Genomic DNA, 13,347 nt, shown 5'->3' on the forward strand with positions numbered 1-13,347 from the left:
AATGCCGATCTTCAGGTAATTCTCCAGTGAGGCAAAGACAACTTAGTCGATTTCAACCCTTCTAAAACTCAGTCTTGTTATATCTCGGAAAAAGGATTCTTCTGCTCCTATGCTTATCTTTAGTGACACTCCGATTTCTAGGCAAAATGATGTATCTCTTTTGGGGATTGCCCTGACTTCTAATCTCTCTTGGCACAAACACATTACAAATATTGCTTCCTCTGCATCTAAAAAACTTTTGTTATCTCTTTCGCTCTCGGCATTACTTTTCTTTCAAACAGCTGCTCACTCTGTATAAATCGCAAATTCGCCCTGCCATGGAATATTGTTCCCACATCTGGGGTGGTGCTCCCAAAACCTCTCTCAGGCTTCTTGATTCCATTCAGAAGAGGGCAGTTAGGTTAATTAATGATTCATCTCTAACAGTCTCTCCACTCGCTGTCTCATAGACTTACTGTTTCTGCTGCATGCCTCTTCTACAGATACTTCATGGGCACTGTTCTTCTGAATTGGCTTCTATAATTCCCACTCTCTCTTTCAAAACAGTCCGAACACATGCCGCCAACATCCATTTACTGTCCAACTTCAAACTCACAGAACCAACTTTTCATCTTCCTCGTTTATTCATTCAACTGCCGTTTTCTGGAACAACCTTCCTTCAAACGTATTTCCTGAAAATTACAGTCTACAGAAGTTCAAAGTCAACAAATATCTTCTTTCGTCTTCTCAATCTCCAACCCAAGCATGGTACTAAGTACTATAGGTTCTAATACCTCCCGTGTTTGGGGTTTACATGAAAAAAAAAAAAAAAAACAGATGCAAAGAAAAAAAATCTGACTTGGGGTGATGACATGTTGCTTCACTGAGGATAAAGACTGCATAGGCTGTTCAAATGCAGTAATCTGAACCAGAATGGGAAAAACTGAGTGATCTATCAAACTTTGAAAAAGGTCTTTTGAATGCACATTTAGCAGGAGTCACAATTCAAGAAACAAAAGACAACTGATTTCTCAAAAGCATCCTTCTCAAAGGTTTTTAATGACCGGAAAATAAGAGGTTCTTCCACATCTCAAAAGCATAAATGTGGCAGAAAACAATACTTCAAGAACGAAACCGTCATACTCTAAGGACGACTATTAAAAAATAGGACATCCACTGTGCAGCAAATAACACGAATTCAACCAAGCCCAGAACAGCCTATTTCAACCCCTACCATATACAGGAAATTGAGTATTAGCAGTTGCCTTTCCATTCAGAAGCCACTATTTTTCAGAGAAAAAAACAGAAAAATCCACTTGCAGTGGCACAGAGAACATTGTGATTGGACAATGGAAGAAAGTCATGTGGTCAGATGAATCATGATGCACTCTTTTGCACTGATGGTAAGCAGAGAATGAGGCAAGAACCATACACAGTGATGGGCCCTGCTTGCCTTGTTAGAACAACTCAAGCATCTGAAGGTAGTGTTGTGGTATGGTCAATGTTTTGTTAGTATGGGCTAGGTCTAATGAAACCAGTGGAAGGTCAATTGTCATTCAGGGATTACCTGAATTTTGGATCAAATCTGCTGCACCCTGCAATGTTACACTTTTATCCCAAAGGTAATGGCCACTTTATGGATGACAATGCAACCGTGCAAGAATGGTTTGGCAAACAGGACAGATTTCGACCATCTTCCCTGGCTCCCACGTTCACCTGATCTCAATCCTATTCGGGGTATGTGGCATATGCTGGAGAAAGCTGTTCAGCAACAAAGTCTTCCTTCAACTTTATTGCAGTATGCAATATTTTTCTGGAAGAATGATTACAATTAGACCAAACTATACTGAAACACATTGTAGAATCCATGCCAGTTATTCAAAACAAAGGCAGCCTGATTCAATACTGAATAAAGGTTCATACTATTTTAGACAGTGTGTGTATATATTTTCTATAAGAAAGTGACAATCCCAAAAGTTTACTTTTCGAGAACTCGTAGTAAACCCACAAACAACTCCTGATGAATTCCATTAATTGTTTTCTCCTGAGGAAAATGAGAAAATCCTTGTTTTAAAACTCAAGGACTTTCTCACATTAATTCATGTTTTTCAAACATTAAGCCTTTAATTTAAGCTTAAGATTTTATACCTGGCATATATTAACCTTAAAATTTTAAAACAATTTTTGAATTGAAACTTCTTTAGGTGTGCTCCAGCCAGTTTTCAGATGGGAATAATTTGCATTCATGGATGAGCAAAAAAATGCAACGAAAATGTGACAGTAAATGCATTACAGACACTCTGAACAGCCAACTATCATACTATACTAAGTGCCCCGGTTCTTGTGCCATCACTGAAGTTAAGCAGTGTTAGGCCCAGTTAGTAATTGGGAGGGTGACCACCTGGGAATAGCTGGTGTAGTTGACTTTTTGCCTTCCTTTCGTTAACTTGTGGAAAATATTCTTCCGATTTTCACGTATCATTTAATTTTGTTAATTGGCAAGATAAAGTGTAAATATGTGCTATATATCTTTACTTTTATAGCCTGTGGATAATATTCCTCTTATTTTCATTTATTAGAATCACTGTTAATTGAATAAAAATTCCATTTGCAAAGATGATTACAATGACCAGCATTTACTACTTATCGTATAGTGAATGGTATTTTGAAGTGAAACTTCTTTAGGCACGCTCCAGGCAGTTTTCAGATGGGAGTAACATTGCATTTGTGGATTGAGATTGACAAAATACGCAATTAAAATGCAACAGAACAAACTAAGCCATAATTAAATGCATTACATGCACTATGAACAGCCAACTATCATACTAGGCTGATACACTGGTTTTTGTCCGATCACCAAAGTTAAGCAGCGTTAGGCCCAGTTAGTAATTGGGAGGGTGATCACCTGGGAATACCCAATGTAGCTGACTTTTTGCCTTCCTTTCTTTTTAATTGGTAAGGTAATAAAGTATAAATCTGCACTTTATATCTTTATTTTTATAGCCTGTGGATAATGTTCCTCCTATTTTCGCTGTTAATAGAATTAAAATTCAATTCGTAAACATGATCATAGTGACCAATTCTTACTACATCGTATAGTGAACGGTATATTATTATGGAGTGTCCATTGTAAAATGATTTGATCGTACAGTAAAGCATATAGTACACGTGCAGTTCATCCATGGATTGACAAAAATCCCCAAGAAAATGTGACACGAAATTATTCATCCCCCCCCACCATTGTGCCAGATACGGCACAAGTGACACATGACCTAATCAGTACCACTACTGATTGCATCATGCTATTTCTATCGTCATTCTCCACCGTATTTAATAAAAAAAAACTAACGGGAAAAATTTATAATTCGACATATCGAAAACCAGTAGTGAGCGTTGTAAGGTGTATACGTGCAATTCGACCACAAAGTTATTTCGACAGCAGAAGAAATTAGTGTAGAGTGCAATGGAGTTGAAAAAAAGCCGGAGAAGGTCCATCCACATCTTCCAAGCCTTACATATCCCCAGAAATGTTAGAAGTGAATTTGGAAGGAGTCATGGAAATTGATACTGCAAATGAGAACGATGAAGAGTCCTTGAAGCCCAGTCATAAACGAAAAGCGAAGAAGTCAAAACCGACTGCCAGAAGTACTCCATCAAATTGTTCAACACGTATGTAGCGAGCATTATGACATGTAGCCAGAGCAGCAACAGGATTTTCAGAAACACCAAAGCATCCATGCACAGTTTAACATTCCCCAAAGTAATTAAGTTCATATAATCAACTAAAATTAAATGTACTAAAATACTGTACATTTATTTTGATATGAATGGCACTTTTTTTTTAATCAAAATAGTCTTCATAAAATCTCCACTCTCCTATAAAAAAAAAACTTAAAATATTTCTTAAATGTATGTGTTTTTTATCATGCTGTTGTGAATTTTTTCAAAAATAAAAATAGGGCTACTAATTTGAAATTTTAATTATTTCAAATTCCACCACTCCATACTAAATTTATCACAGCCATTGATTCCCACATATATTTCTTTAAAAAAAATAATAATAATAATAAACTGGCATTCTAGTTACAAGCTTAACTATAGATCATTTCCCTGAGAGAAAGAAATAAAAACTATATGTAAGTAAACCTTAAAAGATCTGTGGCTCTCTTTTTTTTTTTCTTTCTTTCCTAATTCACAGATAACTTTTCCCTAGAAAATATAATCCATAAATACTAATTATCAGAAATTGGAAATCAGTATTTCTATTAACAGAAATGAAATTTCATATAATCAAAATGCAAATTTGATGAAGGTTGAAAAAAAGTACAAGAAAAATAATGTACAAATTTCATCAAAATTTCAAATTATGAAATGTAAAAGATATATCTTTGTTCGATGTTCTTTATTTTGAGTAACTAACCTCTACAATCCACATATCTATAGTAGTGGTACAAAAGTAATGCCTCCTATTTTTTTCCTCAAAAAATTTAATTCCTACAACTATTTTACATCAATTAATCCTCAATCATTAATAAAGACAGTTATTTTTCCACAAAATCATCATTTTCTATGCACTTCAGCTATCTCTGAGTCAGACACTATTCCAATCCTGAAAAAGTTCTTACTCTTGACCCAGAGGGCTTTGTGAACACCACTTCAGCTGGTCGTCATCCACAAAATGGTTCCACAAAGTGCATCCTTCAATGGACCTAAGAGGTGATAGCAGAAAGGTTCAAGATCCGAGCTACGAGAAGGGTGAGAAAGAACGGTGCACCCCAGTTTTGCAATGGCCTCCACTGTGCACAGACTGGTGTGGCATCATGCATTGTCATGGAGAAGAACCTCATTAAGGTTTTTGTCCAGTCAAACTCTATGGATGCAGTCTTTCAACGTTTCCACATATTGATCTAAGTTGATTGTGGTGCCACGCTCCAAGAAGTCCACAAACAAGATCCATCTTTGTCCCAAAATACTGTCACCATGATTTTACTGACAGAAGGCTGTCTTCTGAACTTCTTCTTGCATGGTAAATTTTGATAGTGCCACTCCAACTCTCTCTTCATTTCAGGGTTGTAATGGTGGTGGACCCAAGTTTCATCACCTGCAACTATCTTCAACAAACATCACCTGAAAGAAAAGCCTCTCGTAGCACTGGAGAAGTTCTGTACAGATGACTTTCTGGGCTTCTTTGTGCTCATGTGTCAGCATTTTCAGGACCCACCAGGTGCAAACTTTGTAGCCTAGTTCCTTTATGATGGTTATCACAGAAGATTGCCCTATAACTCTGCATCACACAATTCGCATGTTGTGATGTGCCAGTCCTCTTCGAACAGCACACTGATCCGTCTCTTTTTGTCACTGACATTACTGGCCAGCTGCTTTGGGGCTTGTCAACAATGTCACTTTCCCCACTCTTAAAGTGTCTTACCCAATGTCTAACTGTACTCGCATCTACAGTATTGTCACCATAAACATTTTTCAGATGCGTATGGATTTTGATAGGCTTCACTCCTTCACTGGTAAAAAATTTAATCACCACTTTTTGCTTGATACGGATATCTGTAACATCCACCATTTTGAACTAACTGTGTGCTGCTCACAAGACTGATAAATGCCAGTCAGTATGTGGTGAAACTAGAGACCTCTAGCGGCATGCAAAATGATCCACAGTGCCACATTTGAAAGCAAAAAATTAGGGGCATTACTTTCGTACCGGTCCTCTTAAGTTTCCATACAGAAAAATTAAAAGGGAAAGATAGAATGAGCATTCAATTGCACAATTACCCCGCAAGGCCTTTTTGTTATCAACTATCTTGAGTTGGTGCTGCAAAAACAATGTGTTACTCTAAGGTTAATGCCACCCAGATATGAGACTTAAGCTGCCATATCCCATCTTATCAAAATAATTTATCTAAATATCTTTTTTTAAAGAAGAAAATCTTGATTATTACTGTATCATCAGAAGACTTAAGACAAAAAACTGAAATACCTAACAATATCATTAAATCTATAGTTGCTTATTTATTCTTTGAAACCCTTGTGAATAGGAGAGATTTTTGTATATCATGTAGCCTATAGAAACTTAACCTGAATCCAAAGATCCTTATAGAGTTTACTTGTAATAACTTTGCTTCCAATTCCTTTTCATTTATTGTAAAATCATTAATCTTCCAATTACCATCAGCTGACCCATTCGTATCCTGAATTTTAAAAACTTTCTCACAGGCGACGGATGCAAAATATTTATTCAGCTTATCAGCAGAAGTATCAATTCAGGATCACTGATACTGTTACCACAGATAGCAAGTGGACCAACATGAATGATTCCTTTCTTTTTACTACTAACATATGCAAAGAATTCCTTGATACTGTTCATTGCAATCTTAACTGCAGACTTTACGTAATCTGTCTTAGCATTCCTAATACCCAACTAGCTTTGTTACAGAGTAAAACCACTTATATAGTGTTTTTATATGCAATAATATTTTTATATTTACTCAGAACCCATTGGGTCCCGGGTAAACATAAAATCTCTTGATCCTCTGAGATTCAAGGTCCCCTGATAATTCATAATCATTCCATGCATTTCTTGTCTGCCATTAAGGTCATCAGTTCTTCTGAGAGTGGCATGCGGTTAAATTCATGAAAAATGCTTCATTACTTGAATTTTGTGTTAGTTGAGGCACATGTGACCAATTATGTAAAATCACAACACACCAGCTTCCTGCCATGTTTCTAAGTTTTTTTTATCCTATTCTCTCATTACTTGTGTAATGTTTTTAATAATTATGCATGATATGCATACCATGTATACATATTTAAGTTCATTCTTAGATATATGAAATTAATATTACTTCTTTTTTTCTTAAAATAGATGTTTTCACAGAAATAGACATTGGTTAATCAGAGTACCAAGGCCTTTATGATCAGCCTATAGTGAACATAAAAACAAAAATTAATGATGCAGATTGATCAGAAACACAATAATTGAGGAATTCATAAATTGACATTGATGTTTGATTAATTCATAAATTGATTTTGTTTAAAGTAGAAAAAAAAAACTGTAGCATAGTAATTTAACCCGAGGTGCTCCCATCAAATGATTAACAGTCACCGTCCCAGATATTGACTGGAACTTGTGGGTTGGTCACACTAGCAAGAATTTTGTGGATTTATTGGATGATTGTTTTCTACAGCAGTACATTCAACAGGCAACCAGAGGGAGTAATACTCTTGATCTGATTATCAATAGTGATTATTCATGCATTAAGGATCTGAAGATAAAGAAACCACTAGGTGGCAGTGATCACAGTGTACTAATGTGGGATTTATGCAAAGATGTAACTACCGTAAGGGGAAGGGTTCTTGCTTTTGTAAAAGTGACTACAGTGGTATCAGACAGTTTTTAAATGCTATACAGTGGAACCAACTGTTGATCTTACCAACAGTAAATTCTAAATGGGAAGCATTCAGGGAATTGATCTTGGAAACTACTAGGCTTTTTATACCAACTAAGACATGCTGTTTATAGTAGACCTAAATGGATTTCAGATGAACTAATGAGACTCGTTAGTTAGTTATTTGGTTTTTAGGAGCATTAGCAACTAAGGCCATATTGCTCTGGGATATGCGGTGGTCATTCCCTGACCTTTCCGCATCCTCCGTATTTGGTGGTGACTGGCTCGAACCCCGGTCTAATCAAGAAGCGTGTGCTACTCACTGCTGCTCCTTCCCACCTGGCTACGGAGGCGCCACTGAGACTCGTAGCAGAGAAGAAAAGTTCAGGGGATGCATATAAATTAACAACAGAAGCCTATGGTAAATATAAGCTAGTCTATAATCAAATTACTAAAGTCAGGCAAGCAAAGGCAGAGTATGAGAAACCTTTGGTAAAAGATGCAAACAGAAACAAAGACTTCTTTACTTATGTAAACTCCAGAAGTAAGGGGATAAATCAGATTGGTCCGTTGATATTGATGATTCAACTGTTGATGATCCTGCTCAGGTAGCTAACAAACTGAATGAGTATATCACATCTACATTTACACATGAGGAGTTATTCGGAGAGGCAAGTGCCACAGGTGTATTAAACTCTGGCAGTGAGCTAAATGATTTTGTAATAATTGAGAGTAAAGTGGAGGAGATATAAACCTAAGAAAGACACATGGGGTAAATGGGATCTATCCAATTATATTAAAGGGGTCAACAAAGGAAGTAAGCAAACCCTTAGCCATGACTGAGAGCATCCTTGCACTCAGGGGAGGTCCCCAAAGACTGGAGATGCGCTAATGAATCCCCAATTCACAAAGGGGGGATCAAAGGATGACACGAGTAATTACAGACCTATCTATCAGTTTAACTTCTGTTCTGGGAAAAATAATGGAGTTACTAGTTAAAGAAGCACAGCAGGATCATCTAGACAAAACTGCAGTTATAATTCAGACACAGCATGGGTTTGTTAAGGGGAAGTCTTGTCCAATCAATTTGACTGGATACTACAATATGGTCACAAAGGACTGGAAGCAAAAAATAATTTTGATATCATATACTAGGATTTTAGGAAAGCTTTTATATTGTTGCACATGGAAGATTACTGTACAAGTTGGAGCAGCATGGCATTAAGGGCAAGTTGCTGCTATGGATAAAGGGATGGTTGAGTGGGAGATGACAGAGTGGTAATCAATGGACACTACTCTTCATGGATTAATGTTATTAGTGGAGTCTCACAGGGTTCGGTTTTGGGCCCATTGTTCTTTTCTGTATTTATCAATGATATTGATGAATGTATATCAGGTTTAATATCAAAAGTCGAGCAGATGGGCTGAAAGGTGGCAACTGAAGTCTAACATTGACAAATGCAAAGTATTGTATGTGGGTAGCAGTAACCCCAGAGAAACATACCAATTGTGCGGTACTATGCTCAGAAAACTGGAGAATGAAAAGGACTTGCCAGTAAGTGTGCAGCAGATATGAAGTTTTCTGCACAGTGCAGACAAGCTGCAAGAGTAGCTCATGGGGTTTGTTAATGATATAGAGGAATTTTGCTAGCAGGGATAAGGTGATTATCACCTTGTATAAGGCAATGGTCAGGCCACACTTGAGTACTGCATACAAGTCTGGAGGCCTCAATTTAGGAAGGATGTAGAGCTGGAACGAGTGCAGAGGAGGACAACAAGATTGATGAGTGGAACAAAAGGGTTTCTCTTACCAAGAAAAGCTTAAATTCTGCAAATTGCAGCACCTGGAGACTAGGCACCTGCCAAGTGGTCTGAGTGAGGTGTATAAAGCCTTGAATGGTCTGAGTAAGCTCAGTGCTGATGGGATTCTTCCTCTTACTCAGATTATGCACCTGATGGGACATAAATTCCAATTGAGGAAAGACAGCTGTAGAGTAGATGTGTGGAAATTTGTCTTTAGCCAGCGGTTGGTTGATTGCTAGAACAAGCTTCCATTTGTAGTTGTGGAAGCTGATAACTTAAATAAATTCAAGGCAGAACCAGACAAACTTTTGGAGTGACCATGTGGGTGAAATGGGAAGGTTCTCTCTTTTTTTTCTTTTTTTTTACCAGCTGATGCTGATAAGCTTGTTTTCTTGTATCGTATGCCTCTACTAATGCTAATCTATTTTCCTTCAAATATGAAATCCAGGATTTTGTCTTAAAGCATTACCAATTTATTTCTTATTTTCTCTACTGTTCAGGGATGATTGAATTCTCTACTTCTTCAATTGCACAGTTTAATGAAAATCCCATTCTTCAAGTTCAGTTATAGCATTAGTGGAGGCATGTGATGTAAGAAAGCAAGCTTATACAGCATAAGCCAAAAAAAATAAAATAATAAATCCCATTTCACACTTCCTTCACTCAAAAAGTTTGTCCAGTTTTTCCTTGAATTTATTTAAGCTATCAACTTTCACAGACAGATGAAAGTTTGCTCCAGCAATCAACTATCCGCTGGCTAAAGGCAAATTTCTGCACATCTATTCTACAACTGTCTTTCCTCAATTTGAATTTATTCCCCCTCAGGTCGTTAATCTCAGCAAGAGGAAGAATCCCAGCAGCATTGAGTGAGTCTGCTCAACCTATTCAAGGCCTTATAACACCTCAATCAGATCACCTTTGGAACCCTTGAATAAAAGTCACAGGAAATGCAAGTGATGAAGTTCTGATTCACACTTTGTCTGCAGCCATTTCCACTTGAGGCAAGATAGCCTCTGACAAGATGATGACCTTATAAAAACCACAAAATATCACAGAACGTAACTTTTATAAAAATTAAATTTACAGAAAATGACATTTTATTCATGATATACTAAAGAAATTAAATAAAATCAAAAATGAACCCAAACAGCCTTTAATCCACCCATACACACAGCCTAAATAGAGGCCAACTGCTAACTGAAATTGCCAACTCAAAAATTTCCTATTTCCTGCTAACAGGCATATTCAGTACACTAAATGATACCACACTGTTTTTTAGCAAATTTGGAAAAGATCAGTAACCTAAATTTTGTCTTGATAAATACTAGAGTTGGATCTAAAACACTGACATTAGTGCAATATTACTTAGTATATTGAACGTGCCTGTTGGTAGAATATAAGTCCACTGTGTGAGTAACCAACTCACAACTGTAATCAAGTCACAAAGGAGATTAGGCAAGCAAAGGCAGATTACGAGAAATCTTTGGCAAAGGATGCTAAGAAAAACAGCAAGGATTTCTTTACTTATATAAACTCTAAAAGTAAGGGGATGAATCAGATGGGTCCACTTGATATCGATGGTTTGACTGTTGATGATCCTGCTCAGATAGCAAACAAACTGAATAAGTATTTTGCATCTACATTCACACAAGGAGCTATTAAAGAAGGAAAATACCAGAAGTTTATCAAATTGTAACAGGGTGCTTAATGATTTTATAATAACTGAAAGCAAAGTCGAGGAGAAATTGTTGAAGTTAAACATAAGAAAGGCACCGGGGGTGGATGGGATCTATCCAGTTATATTAAAAGAGGCAGCAAAGGAACTAAGCAAACCCTTAGCCATAATTATGAGAGCATCCTTGGACTCGGGAAGTCCCCACGGACTGGAGATGTGCAAATGCATCCCCAATTCACAAAGGGGGACCAAAGGGTGACAAAAGTAGTAGTAGTAGTAGTAGTGGCATGTGATGCAAGAAAGCAAATGTATGAGCTTATGCAGCACCAGCCAAAAAAAAAAAAAAAAAAATCACACCATTCCCTCCAAATGCCTGTCCAGTTCCTCCTTAAATTTATTCAACCTATCAACTTCCACAACGACAAATGGAAATTTGTTCCAGCAATTAACCACCCGCTGGCTAAAAGCAAATTTCCGCACATCTATTCTACATCTGTCTTTTCTTAATTTGAATTTATGCCCCCTTAGGTTTGTAATCTGAACAAGTGGAAGGATCCCATCAGAATTCAGCGTGCTCAACCCATTCAAGGCCTTATATACCTCAATCAGATCACCGCGCAGGTGCCTAGTCTCCAGCCACTGCAATTTGCAGAACTTAAGCCTCTCTTGGTAAGAGGATCCCTTCTTTCCCCTCACCAATCTTGTTGCCCTTCTCTGTACATGCTCAAGTAAATCTACATCCTTCCTAAAATGAGGCCTCCAGACCTGTACGCAGTACTCAAGGCGTGGCCTGACCACTGCCTTATACAGAGGTATAATCACCTCCTTTTCCCTGCTAGCAAAATTCCTATTTATCATTGACAAAACCCCATGACCTGCCCTGGCAGCCTGTCTGCATTGCTCAGAGAACTTCATATCTGACTGCACAATTACTCCCAGGTCTTTTTCATTTTCTACCACCTTAAGTGTGGTACCACACAGTTGGTACGTTTCTCTGGGGTTACTTCTACCCATATGCAGTACTTTGCATTTGTCAAGGTTAAACTTCAGTTGCCATTTCTTAGCCCATCTGTCCAAATTATCTAGATCCTGTTGCAGTAGCACACTGCCATTACTGTCATTAACAACCCTGCCAACCTTTGTATCATCTGCAAACTTCGACATTATGGACCAGTTAGTTTAACTTCTGTTCCAAGTAAAATAATGGAGTCACTGGTTAAAGATGCACTGCAGGATCATCTAGACAAGACTGCAGCAATAATTCAGACACAGCATGGGTTTTTTAAGGGAAAGTCTTGTCTGAAAAATTTGACATGGATACACTGATGTGGTTACAAAGCAACTGGATGCAAAAAATAATTTTGATATCATATACTTGGATTTCAGGAAAGCTTTTGATTTTGACACTGTTGCGCATGGAAGACTACTGTACAAATTGGAGCAGAATGGTATTAAGGGTAAGTTGCTACAATGGATAAAAGGATGGTTGAGTGGGAGAAGACAGAGTGGTAATCAATGGACGCTGCTCTTCGTGGACTAATGTTATTAGTGGAGTCCACAAGGTTCTGTGTTGGGCCCACTGTTGTTTTGTATATTTATCAATGATATTGATGAAGGTATATCAGGCTTAGTGTCGAAGTTTGCAGATGATACAAAGGTTGGCAGGGTTGTTAATGGCAGCGTGCTACTGCAACAGGATCTAGAAAATTTGGGCAGATGGGCTGAGAAGTGGCAACTGAAGTTTAACATTGACAAATGCAAAGTACTGCGTATGGGTAGAATAACCCCAGAGGAACATACCAACTGTGTGGTATTACACTTAGGGTGGTAGAAAATGAAAAAGACCTGGGAGTAATTGTGCAGTCAGATATGAAGTTTTCTGAGTAATGCAGACAGGCTGCAAGAGCAGGTCGTGGGCTTTTGTCAATGATATACAGGAATTTTGCTAGCAGGGAAAAGGAGGTGCTTATCCCTTTGTATGAGGCAATGGTCAGGCCATGCCTTGAGTACTGCATACAGGTCTGGAGGCCTCATTTTAGGAAGGATGTAGATTTGCTTGAGTGTGTACGGAGAAGGGCAACAAGGTTAGTGAGGGGAAGGAAGGGGTTCTCTTACCAAGAGAGGCTTAAGTTCTGAAAATTGCAGCGGCTGGAGACTAGGCACCTGCGAGGTGATCTGATTTAGGTGTATAAGGCCTTGAATGGGTTGAGCATGCTGAATTCTGATGGGATTCTTCCGCTTGCTCAGATTACAAACCCAAGGGAGCATGAATTCAAATTGAGGAAAGACAGTTGTAGACCAGATGTGCAAAAATTTGCCTTTAGCCAGGTGGTGGTTAATTGCTGGAACAAACTTCCATCTGTCGTTGTAGAAGTTGATAGCTTAAATAAATTCAAGGAGGAACTGGACAAACTTTTAGAGTGTTTTTTTTTTTTTTTGGCTGATGCTACATAAGCTCATATGCTTGCTTTCTTGCATCACATGCCTCTATTA

At 37.8% G+C, this 13,347-nt stretch overlaps 1 protein-coding gene across 2 annotated transcripts in view; it reads right to left on the reverse strand.

Moving 5' to 3' along the window:
* Positions 1 to 4,080: 4,080 nt before the first annotated feature.
* The window catches only part of LOC150091468 (thiamine pyrophosphokinase 1), a 128,673-nt gene continuing 119,406 nt past the window's right edge, over positions 4,081 to 13,347 (reverse strand). For both annotated transcript variants that reach the window (XM_090384044.1, XM_090384052.1), the window contains exon 9: positions 4,081 to 4,188. The gene's annotated coding sequence lies outside the window, so the exon portion shown is untranslated. The remainder of the gene's footprint in view (positions 4,189 to 13,347) is intronic.

Source organism: Mastigoproctus giganteus, chromosome 1 (genome assembly GCF_048544385.1).
Source record: "Mastigoproctus giganteus isolate SK-2022 chromosome 1, ASM4854438v1, whole genome shotgun sequence".
In the NCBI taxonomy this organism is placed as follows: Eukaryota; Metazoa; Arthropoda; class Arachnida; order Uropygi; family Thelyphonidae; genus Mastigoproctus; species Mastigoproctus giganteus.